Genomic DNA, 12,407 nt, shown 5'->3' with positions numbered 1-12,407 from the left:
GCTTGCAGACATACTCACAGACAGAATATTGTATACATAATAAATAAATAAATATTTTTAAAAAACTGATCGAAAGGCTACAGTCACTAAAAGAGGCTGGCAACAGCAAAAAGAAAAAAGAAAAGTCCTATTTTATGATGAGTCAGTAAGAAGGGGAGAGATCATCAATAAAGGATGCTAAGAAAATGAGGCAGTCATGTTGGGGAAGTAACTTCAACACCTAACTAAAACTATACAAAAGCCAATTTTACACAGATCTCAGGAAGGTGTAACAATAACACCCTTAGAAAATAATACAGAGAATGAAGTGATGACCACAGAGTGAGAAAGATTTCTTAAACAAAACATAAAAGTGATTAACAATAACAGCAAATATTGATTGGACTGTAAAAAATTTGTTTTTTCAATAAATGCCACAATGGGAACTAAAATGGAAAGCTACTGAATGAAAGGAAATATTTACAATATAAATAACCAGAGCTCAGATATTAACAAAATATATTAAGAACTCCTGTATATTAATTTAGAAAGACACTCAAATAGAAAAATGAGCCAGACATTTGAACAAGCATTTCACAAAACAAATGATCTAGTGACCAAGAGACACAAGATATCTCAACCTCTCTGGACATGGGGATCACACCTATAATCCCAGCACTGTCCAACACAGCAAGATAGCAAATTCTAGGTTGTGCTGAGCTATATAGGAAGGCCCTGTCTCAAAATGACAAACAAACCAGGCCTATAATCCCAGAACTTGGGAGGTATAAGATCAGGAGTTCAAGGTTATCTTGAACTACAGAGTGAGTTGAAGTCAGCTGGGCTACAAATATCCCCAAATTAAAAAAAAAAATCAAATAAAAAATAATAAAGTGTAGTATATTTATATAACAGAATACTATTCGGCAATGAAAATGAACAAATCTCAGCAACTCATAATTGTCTCAAAATCAAGATTCCAGTATGAAAGGAATCCATATAGATAAAGTTGAAAAACAAAAAAACTAAACCTTGAAAATCTGGGGCTAGAGAGATGGCTCAGCAGTTAAGAGCACTGACTGCTCTTCCAGAGGTCCTGAGTTCAATTCCCAGCAGCCACATGGTGGCTCACAACCATCTATAACGAGATCTGGTGCCCTCTTCTGGAGTGCAGGCAGAACACTGTATACATAATCAATAAATAAATCTTTCTTTAAAGAAAATCTATACAGTAGTTCCTTTTGTTAGGAAAAAATCCTAAGAGAGGCGGCTCCGCAGGTGCAAAGAAATCCAATTGGGTCAGATCAAACCAAATTAAAATGCCCATCGTTTTCACATGGCGGGGAGACAGGAAAGTGGGGAGCACATGCAAACCCGAAACCACATGTTTCTCTTCTGGAAGCCCACTTAAAATACCCTGTGGGAGTGGTCCTGACCAGGGAGGGATCAGGACCTGGCATGCTGGGATTTGGAGTCCAAATTAATGCAACTCCCAGGCCAGGGGGCTGGAATGGATGCCAGGAGCTGGGGCTATGCTCCAGACTTAACACCTTTAACATACAGTTTCATTGTCTGTGGTTTCAGGTACCAAATGGTGGGTCACAATGATAATATTAAGTGAGAAACTACAGGAATAACCAATTTTTTTAACTGTATGCTAATTGAACAGCATCAAAATATCTCATGCCATCTACTTCATTCTTCCCAGAAATCTATTGCATCTCTTGGTGACTTTCTGAATTATCAGATCTACTATCAGGTGCTGAGTGCAAGTAACCTTTCCAGAGTAGCCTAATACTGTGTCTCAAAACCTATGTCATTCCTTCAATGTGCTCATCAAACAGGCACTGTAATCATTTCACATTATCATAATACGGATTGAACACAAAACCAGGGTGGTGGTACAGGCCTGAGGGAGGAAGATGACAAGTTCCAGACCAGCCTGGACTACCTAGAGACCTTTTATTTTCACACACAAAAAAGAAGGGTGGTAACTCAGTGTGGTGATACACACCTTTAATCGCAGCACTCGTAAAGCAGAGGTGGCAGATTTCTCAATAGATGGATGGATGGATGGATGGATGGATGGATGGATGGATGGATGGATGGATGGATGTTTGGGGTGAATAGAGTTTAATAAGGTAGATAGGTTGGTTAGATGTCCACAAACTCATTATATAACCCAATGTGCCCTCCAACTCCTGTCTCAGCTTCCTAAACGCTGGGCTAATAGGTGGAATCCACTGCACCTGGCTCAGTAAAGTCTGTTAATGTCTCCCCACAGAAGAGGCAGCCTGCATGAGTCCTCTGTGAGCCAGGACAGTGGCTGTGCCTTTATAAAGGATCAGAGAGGGAAGAGTAAAAAGGGCTTCTAGAATGGTGACCTAGAGGGTGACAAGTGTTCCACAATTTGTAGCATTTTTCTACTTTGTGTGTTTGGGTGTGTGCGTGTGGGCACAGATGTGTGTTTATATGGGTGCAACTGTATGTGCACGCATACAGGCCAAGATTCAGTTTCAGGTATCATTTCTCAGGAGCCTTATAATTTGAGAAAAGGTCTTTCATTTGGTCTGGAGCTCACAATTAGGCAAAGCTGACTGGCCAGCCTGCCCAGGGACTGGCCTGTCTCACAACACCCTGACCCATGCTGGAATGACAAGCAGAACCACCATGCCTGGCTTTTTCAGTGTTGTAGAGCTACAACTGAGGTTTTCATACTCGTACTCCAAATACTGTATACTGAGCTACCTCCCCAGTCCTTGATTTTCTACTTTAATTGGCAAATTATATTATACAATAAAATGAAATTTAAAGTCTAAGCTTTTATTTCCCAAAATAGTTTCACAATAATAACACAATGTTAAACTTAAGGCATCCCCACAGAACATGGGTTAATTCCAAATACAAGGGCTTTCAAATAAAACAATAACAATGGGGGAAATGATATATCCAGAGGGTGGTAAGGTGAAACTGTCTATTCATCAGACAGTATACCACAATAAAACTCGGAAGAACATAGGGGATTAATTCTATCAGCTGGTGAGGCACTAGCAGTGATAGTGTAAGGGTAACTGCCAAATCACTGACAGTGTCACAAATTCATAAGCCCAGTACTAAGAGTGCTGAGGCACGAGGACTGTGAGTCCAAGGTTTGCCTAACTACACAGTGAGACTCCATTTCAAAAAAAAAGTGAAATTAAATAGCTATCCTTCTGAAACACACCAGATCATGTCTACTAATTCAAAGTTTCTAGCATCCCAGGGTGGTGGTGGTGCACGTCTTTAATCCCAGGACTCAGGAGACAGAATCAGGCGGATCTCTGAGTTCGAGACCAGCCTGGTCTAAGAGTGAGTTCCAGGACAGCCAAGGCTACACAGATAAATTCTGTCCCCACTGCCCCCACTCCAAAAAAACAAAAAAAAAAACAAAAAAAAACCAACAACCTCATAGCTTCAATAACTATGAGCACAGGCTAAGAAATCTTACTTAGCATTCATTCAATGCTTGCAACCAGGAGGAAATATATTAAATACCTCCTAAAACATTCATACCATCAATGAACACTATAGTCTTATAAAATCAGTAAGAAATAGTAAACTGAGGGGTGGAGGAGAGGGGAAAACCACACATCTTTCTGGATTGATGTCTTAACTAAGAAACACCAGACAAGAGCAGGAGCAGAAATCACTGATTCAGACTGGAATGCACCGAGTTTGAGGAGCTAACGTGAAATACGCAGTCCTCACACTCAGGACAGGGTTCACTGAAGACAAAAACACATCCTCCCAGCCTAAACTAAAGCACAGAGGATAAGATGGCCTGGAGAAACACTGAGGAGTAGGTAGAAAAGGAGCCAAAGGTGACCGACAGCAGAGCTAAGAGACTGAGTGAGCTCTGTGTGAGAAACACGGGACACCCTCTGAGAATCCGCAAGGAAGAGAGGTTTACAAAAGGAGAAAGTCAGACATCGAGGCCCCTGCCTGTAATCCCAGCACTTGAAAGCTGAGGCAGGACAACTGCTGTTAATTTGAGGCCAACCTGAACTATGTAGTGAGTTCAAAACCATCCTGAAAGACACAGCAAAACCTTGTTTAAAAATTAAAAAAGTGGGGGAGGGGGACTATGAAGTCTGCCGTAGTAGCCAGTTTCCAACATGGATAAACTCTGCCTTCGTGGCGTTATGAAATCCCATCTTGTGTGTGTTGGATCCAGACACAAACATGTAATATACAAACTATGGCAAAAGTGACAGCACATCACTCGCAAGATTAGGTTAGAAAACACTGAGGCTAAATCTCCCTTCCCCTCCAGAGCTCTTGATCCAAAAGATGCAAGGTGCCACTGTTGTAAGTGCACCTGTAATCGTACACAGAGATCCAAATGGCAAGGGACTGGTTTATTTGCCCAGCAAACAGCCAACAAAAAAATCACTCTATACCTCTACAGCCTTACCAGTGACCCTGAAATCAGAGACACCAAACACAACCAGACTTCAGACACAGAGTCTATCAAATAAAAAATGTTCCTTATTTTAAATTCTGAGGTTATTATGTAGCAATAGAGCACTGCCAAAGGGTTAAAAACAAGGACAGAAAAGAAAAGTCACTGGCTATGTTCATGTGCTATTTTCAGTTTCAGGGAAATCATGAAGGCACAGAAGAAAAATCACAGAAGAAATGGAAGAGTGCAGTAATGTGGACAACCTTTCCCAAAAAGTCTGGCTAGAGAGCCAGGATGGCGACTCCAGCCTGGAATACCTGCATTTGCAAAGTGCAGGAAAGAGAGAGGACCAGGTCATAGTGAGTCTGAGGCCAGACAAACTGGGCTACATGAAACCCTGACTCAAAAAAACATTTAATTTATTTATTTATTAAAAGATTAAAAGTCAAACTACAACAGAGTTTGGCAGCAAAGCTGAGAGCAACTTAGAACAATAAAATATGGACAGGTGAAGTTTCTCAAGAAGAGACATTTTATGTTAAGAAATGGTAAGTAGCCAACTGAGAAAATATACTTTCTTGAGAAGTCTGCTAAAATTCTCCATTTCTTCAAAATGCTCTCAACTACCTCTATGCCTTAACCTAAAACTGGCTTTCCAATCAGGACAGTTCTTGTCACTTGACCTTTTTCAGTTTCTCAGGCCACACCCAATTCTGAGAAATGGCCTTTAATAGGCCTTTAGTCCTCCTACATCCTCATGAAAATCCTTACTCGACTCTCATGCTATTCAGCCAAATCTTCTATCTCTCCATCCTCACTGACTGCTGATAATCATCAACATGTATGGGCACCAAATTCACAGTGATCACTATGCTCCAGCTACCACTCCCACTTCATCCTCGCTTCAATACACACATGAATGAGTCCTTTAACATCAGTTCTTCAAGCTCTCCATCCTCAGTGAGCAACTCTATTTTCTGGCTCCAGCCATTCAATCACTTGTGAATTCATTTGCTTGTACTATTATCCATTCATTCATCAAATATAGTAACTACCTATTATTTGCTCAGCAGAGAACACATGACAGATACTCACTGTCCTGATGAAATATAGGACTTTTTTTCATATTTTCCATAAAGACAGCATGAAAAGATATAGCTGAAATCCAGTATATTGATGGAGGTGGGGCTTGTATCTTATCTGTTGCTTTCATTGTTTAACTAATAAAGAAAACTGCTTGGCCTGATAGGACAGAAAATTAGGTAGGCGGAGTAAACAGAACAGAATGCTGGGAGAAAGAAGCCGAGTCAGGCAGTCTCCATGATTCTCCCACCCGACAGAGGCAGGCTAAGATCTTTCCTGGTAAGCCACACCTCGTGGGGCTACACAGATTAAAAATGGGTTAATAGAGATGTGAGAGTTAGCCAATAAGAGGCTGGAACTAATGGGTTAGGCAGTGTTCAAAAGAATACAGTTTCCATGCAATTATTTCACGGAGCTGAGCGGGAACGGAGCCCACCACTGCTCCACACAACAGTATATAACAACCACATTTCTTTTATTCGTCATTCTATGAAACTGGTATTGTCTGATTTGATTCAATAAATCTCTGTGAAACCCTAGTGATCACTACTTCCCTCAATAAGAGTTCAAATAGTCTATTCTAAAATAAAGCCAAAGTTCATCATTAGACCAGCAAATGAAATATTTAATGAAATTTTAGAATGACTAAATGGCATTTACTTGCAAGGAATTTTACTGGTAAGAAAAACAAAAACTAGACATGATAATGCATGCCTGAAATCCCAGCACTCTGGAGTTGGAAGTAGGACTGTCACTTGGTTCTTCTTCTTTCCTCCAGGATATCTTGCAGTTTCTTTTAAGGTAAGGACCATTAAGGCAGAGACATTTGTTAGCTAGCTAGTGCATCCCCAAAAGAACACCTAGAACCATACTAACTCCATGACAGGATGAACAAATAAACAAATCAGTCCCGCAGCTCAGAGGTTTGGATCTCTTCTCTGCCTAATTCACTCTTGATGCTCTCAGTACTACACAATTCTAAATACCAGGTGGAAATACCAGGTGCTCACTTGTCCTGTTGCTTACTTTTCCTGAACTCCAACTCCCCCCAACTTCCAGAATTTTCCCGAACATGCTTCAACTGCTATCTTCATTTCGGTTATGGCAACTGTGTTCTTCCAGCTATTCAAGTAAAAACCACACTTATTCTTTACGATTCTATTTTGCTCGCATTCCATATTCAATCACTACAACTTATCTACCCTCGATATATGCTAAAAATAAAACTACTTCTCAACATTTCATTTTGCTATTACCTTGGTCAGCGCCATTCCCATCTGAAATATCATAACACAATCTCCTGCCTAGTGCCCTTATTTCTATCTCCCACCCTGTCCTAACACCCAGAGAGGTAACAACCATTCTTCTAAAACACAAGTCCAAGTCCGTGCTATCAGAGTATAGTGCTAAAAACTCCACAGTGGCACTCCACGTTACTCTCAGGAAACCTCGATGGCTTATAAACCATGGAAATCCCCATCCACTACTTATCCTTCTCTCTCTCCATTTCTGTTTGTGATCTGAATGTCCCCCAAGGATTCCCATGTTTAAACACTTGGTCCCCAATGGTGGCACTGTTTGAGAAGGTTGTAGAACGTTTAGGAAGGAGAGCACTGAGAGACAAAGTGGGTCACAGGGGGAACAGTGACGCTTTTTACAGAAGTCTAGACCCACTTCCCATTCACTCTCTGCTTCTTGAGCGCAAACACGTGATAAACCTGCTTCTGGCTCCTGCCACCATGCTCTCCCTTCCACTGTATCCCTCTGGAACTATATACAAATCCTGTCTCCCTGAAGTTGCTTCTGTCAGAATTTTTTTTTGGGGGGGGGGGGGAAGTGCGGGGGGTCACAGTCATTACTGGTTCAATAAATGGTGGAAAAAAACACATTACCTATCATCACTCCTGGGGCATCATGACAGACATGAAAACCACCCTTCAGAAAAGCTGGTCAGGATATTTAACATGGCAATAGGAAAAGAACTAAGGCAATACTTATTAACACCCACGTGTGTAATTCATTCATTTACTTATTTAATCATCTGTCTCCTCACCTAGCATAAATGCTCCATGCGATTTCAGGTTTCTGTCTGCCTTGTTCCCTGCTAGAGTCCTAGCACCTAACATAAAACATTCTCAATGAGTTGTGGTTTTTTTATATTACACTGTTTATTTTGTGTTTTTGTGTGGACGGGTGCAGGTGGAAGCCAGGCAACAACCTGTAGGAGCTGGTTCTCTCCTTAGACCATGGATCTAAGTCCCAGGGACTCATCAAGTGTTCAACTTGATTAATCTTTTCCTACTGAAACAGCTCTCAGCCTTCAATCTGCGTATTTTAAATGAATAAAAAGTAATGCTCAAGGAATAAAGTTCAGAAGGTGTGAACAAACAAGCTGATCATGTACCAACATTGTTCTGGCTACATTAACCCATTTACCCATCCTAAGAGCTGAAATACTATTGCTATTATTCTAATTTTTCACAAGAATTTAAACAGAAGTTAAAGTTAAGAAATTAAGGTTGGAGAGATGGTAGCAGTTAAGAGCACTTATTCTCCTGCAGAGGACCCAGGTTCTGTCCCTAGCACCTACATCAGGCAGTTTACAACATCTATAGCTTTAGTTCCAGAGGACCCAATGCCCTCTGGCCCTCTGCACATCTGTGATATACAGAAACTCACATATACACCATATAGACATAAATAAAATTATCTTATTTTTAAAGAAATTGCAGTTAAGACTAGTTATGGTGGCATACACTTCAACCCTAGCAGTCTAACCCCAGCACTCAGGAGGAGAAGGCAGGCGGATCTGAGTTCAAAGTCAGCCTAATCTACAGAACAAGTTCCAGAACAGCCAGGACTATACAGAGAAATCCTGCCTTGAAAAAAAAGAAAACAACTAAGCTTAAGCAGCAATATGCCCTACACTATACAAGGCAAGGCTAGGATTAAACACTCTAATTCCAGAATTGACACTCCAAAACATGGAAAACCTCAAGTGCCATACAATCCAATTATATTCCACATAATCATAGCCCATCGCTCTCAAAATAGCTAATGTACTACTTATTTGATTACACATAGCACTCTGTTCTCTGCTCTTTCTCCATCAGTGGCTCTGATACCTTATAAATAAAATGTATTTAACAGCTCTCAGACTCCTTCCTACAAAGGGCATAAACAGTATGAAACAGCAGCTGTTCCTGTGAAACCCTTCACCTTTAAATTTCCAGTTTGAACCTGGATTACAAGACTGATATAACTGCGACTTTAATAGTAAAGAAAAACACACTTCAACGGACTCAACTACAATAGGATAGGGAATAAGAAGCAAACAGCCTTTAAAAAAAAAAAGACAATCTACACTGTAGTTCAATCAGACCTAGAACTCACTATGTAGCCAGGCTGGCTTCAAGCTCAAGGCAATCCTCCAGTGTCAGTCTCCTAAGCACTGGAATCACAGGTTTATTTTATTTTTAGTTATGTGCACAGGGTGTGAATGATGTGAATGTGAGTGTGGTACCCAGGAGGCCAGAGAGGAAGTCAGATCCCCTAAGGCTAGGGCTAGAGGCAACTGCGAGCAGCCTGACGTGTGCTGGGAACCAAACTCAGGTCCTCTAGAAGAGCAGTAAGCTCTCTTAAGTGCTGAGCCATTTCTATAGCACTCAAGTAATATGTCCTGATTAATAAAATGCAGGATTTTTTTCAGATACATGAAATTCTAAACTGGTTTCTAAATTAAATTATTTCCATCTCTGACACCTACCAAATTACACAATTTTATTTCTACAAGAATCACAATTCATTATCATGTAAACATTAGTATATGCACCCAAGTTTCACCCAATATCTTTTGGGTTTTGTTTTCTTCAGTGCTGGGGATCAAACCTAGAGCTTTCCTGCATGTAAGGCAAAGAAACTACACACTAAACACATATCCATTCCCAGCAGCCAGTATCTAAATCTTCAAAACTCAAAACTAGCCTGGCACGGTGGTGAATGCCTGTAATCCCAGTACTCGGGAAGCATAGGCAATCAGATTTCTATGAGTTGAAAGCCAGCCTTGTCTCCATAGTGAGACCCCATCTCAAAAATTCCAGCAAGGGGAGGCAGTAAATATGTGGGGTTTGCTCCTAGCTAATTTAAATCACAAGTACTCACTGTACCAACCAATTATTCAATGTCTACATAAAGATCATTTAATCTTTAATTTTATGACTATAAATTGAACTATACACCTTATCAATTAACTATCATAGCCTCATTTCCTACCAGTCTTTACAAGCAAAAGTTTCTCTAGTAGATCAGCATCTGCTCCTGAAGCGAACATGGAGAACAGGCAGTGATCTCCAACTACTGAAATAACCTACGCATTTCTCTCTTGGGTTACAGAAAAGTACTCCTTTGGCCAAAATAAATCAGGCAGGCATTAGGAAAGTTACTGTTTTTAATTTCATTTCCTAGTAGTTTCCCCTTCTTCCATAAGTGAACTATGGAGAGTCATGCCTCTCGTTATATCATAATATGTATCTATCAAAGGGCTTGTTTACTGAACAAGAAATAGTTTAAGTCACAAATGATAAGGCATGTGGTTACCACAGTCTAATAGGAAGCACGAATCCAGAAGACTCGGGTCTATTGTGCTAAACTGTGAACCACTGATGTGAACTGAAGAACACCAAAGACTGTTGTTCACTCTCAATAACATCTCCCAAGAAAAGTAAGACACATTCTACCACAGGATACCAGAAGAAGCACAGTTTAAAAGCATTTGACACTGACAATATTCCTTGAAAATGGAGGGACCTACATAATGAAAAAATATCCTATTTCATTTTGAAAGTGTTTAATGAAGACTGCAATAAAGCCAGGTTTGGTGCCGCGTGCCTTTAATCCCAGCACTTGGGAGGCAGAGACAGGCGGATCTCTGACTTTGAGGCCAGTCTGGTCTCCAGAGTGAGTTCCTGGACAGCCAGCATTACACCGAGAAACCATCTTGGACCAGGGGGAAAAATGTAAAAAGAAAGAAAAAACTGCAATAAATACAACTGAAAATGAAAAATAAAAGCAATCTTCAAGAAAGCCAAGCATAGGAGGTCAGGTCTGCAGTCTCAGCACTTGGAAGGCTAAGATAGAAGAATCACAGTAAGCTGGAGGCTAGCCTGGGATAGAGTGAGTCCTTGTCTTAAAAGAAAAATTCAAAAAAATAGGGACAGCCAGATAACTCGACGTGTAAAGTGCCTATGGCACAAGTCTGACAACCGATCTGATCCTAGCAATAGCAATCCACAGTGGGAGAACCTAGTCCCAAAGGCTGTCCTTTGACTTCAAATCTGGAGAACGCCACACACACACACACACACGTCCATTTTTTTTAAACCCAAAAATAATCACCCCCAATGAATAAATACAATAAACACAAAATGTATCAAGGTCTAGAGAGAAACAAGGTGTAAAAGACAGCTGCACTTTAAAACATTTAAGCGATTCTCACACAATTAGCTCCAACAGAACTATTAGTTTGTCTTATCCACTCAAAGCAATCAACCGCAACCACCTGCAACTATTACTCTGAAATGTGCCTGACAAAGACACTACCTGAGACCCGGGCCTTCTTTTTCTTCAAGGGTCAGCTGAAAAATTAAAAGTGGTACAAAGAGATCAAGCACAAGAGAAGGGAGGGGGGAACGCAGGAAAAATACACTGGAAGACAGCACTTTTAAGAGGCTAAGAGTAACGACACATATTCCCTCATGGTTGCTTCAGAATGAAGTTGTCTAAACACCAACATCTTCTTTCTTGTGTGTGAAACCAGAGTCACTCAGGCTGACAATTTATCTATCCCAAATCAACGCAAAGGTACTCTCTTCCTTCCGTGAATTCCACTCAAGAACCAAAACCTAAAGTGGCAATGTGAGACCTGCTTCAATAGCCCCTCTAGCTACCTCCAGGGCAACATCCCCGCTTCATTTTCCTTTTGAAATACAACCTTTCTTCTTCTATATCACCAGGTCCAAAATAATAAAAAGATCATCTTAAACATTTTACATCAGATCCACCTTGGCCGCACCCCAATATCCCCAAGATTCCCCGTCTCCCCACATCATGCCTCCCACCTCCGGGTCTCAGAGCGCCAGAAGCCCTCCACCTCCCACAGCGGAGGTCCCCGCCGCCAGCGCCTTCGCTCCCGCCCAATCCCGGAGCTCCGCAGGGCGCGGCCGCCGGTGGGCTCGGGTGCGCTGGGGCGGGGTCCGCTCTCCCGACCTCCCCATCCTTCCCGCCCCCAACCCCGGCCCGATCCGGAGGGGGAGGGGTCCCGAAGCCTCACCTACGGCTCCGCCCCTCCCCAGGGGCACTCTGCCCTGCCCAGCCAGGGCCGGGAGCGCCGAGCCCGGTAGGAAACGGCAAATGCCTCAGCGCCGGCGACCGCCGGACAGCTCGAGGTTCGGCCTGACGCGCGGGCGGCTGCCGACGGGGCTGCCTCACTCTCCTCAGGGCCGCCGCTGCCGCTGCCGTTGCTGCTGCTGCCTCCCGGACACCCTGCCGCCGCCACTATCACAGCCGCCGCCGCCGCCGCCACCAAAGCCACAGCTACAGCACGACCGGCGCCCACGACGTCACCAGGCCCCGCCCTCCGCGCACACCTAGCCCCGCCCCCGGGCGCCCGCGCGGCTTCGCGTCCCGCCTCCCACCCTCGCGGGCCGCCGGGCTTTCCCTTGTCCCTCTGGGAAGCGCCTCCCGTAGCGGCTCAGGGGGACCGCGCAACAGGATCGCGAAGCGCGGCGCTTCGAGGCCACGAAGGTAACTGGGCGCCGAGGCAGAGTTGTGCCGCACGTAGAGCGCCCCTTACAATCACACACCCACGGCCGAGCGTCCACAGGACAGCCAGGGCCGCGAAAGCGAG

General features: G+C 42.8%; 1 protein-coding gene across 13 annotated transcripts in view; it reads right to left on the bottom strand.

Moving 5' to 3' along the window:
• Window positions 1-12,125, bottom strand: part of Erc1 (ELKS/RAB6-interacting/CAST family member 1) — a 350,007-nt gene extending 337,882 nt beyond the window's left edge. For 6 of the 13 annotated variants that reach the window (XR_012911589.1, XR_012911591.1, XR_012911592.1 and 3 more), the window contains exon 1: window positions 11,832-12,125. The gene's annotated coding sequence lies outside the window, so the exon portion shown is untranslated. The remainder of the gene's footprint in view (window positions 1-11,831) is intronic. The other 7 variants (XR_012911590.1, XM_075982956.1, XM_075982957.1 and 4 more) reach the window with 2 other exon arrangements.
• Between the last annotated feature and the right edge of the window lie 282 nt (window positions 12,126-12,407).

This window comes from Microtus pennsylvanicus, chromosome 8, assembly GCF_037038515.1.
Source record: "Microtus pennsylvanicus isolate mMicPen1 chromosome 8, mMicPen1.hap1, whole genome shotgun sequence".
NCBI lineage: Eukaryota > Metazoa > Chordata > Mammalia > Rodentia > Cricetidae > Microtus > Microtus pennsylvanicus.
Note: the sequence above shows the minus strand (reverse complement) of the source record. Positions and strands in the feature narration are given on the sequence as shown.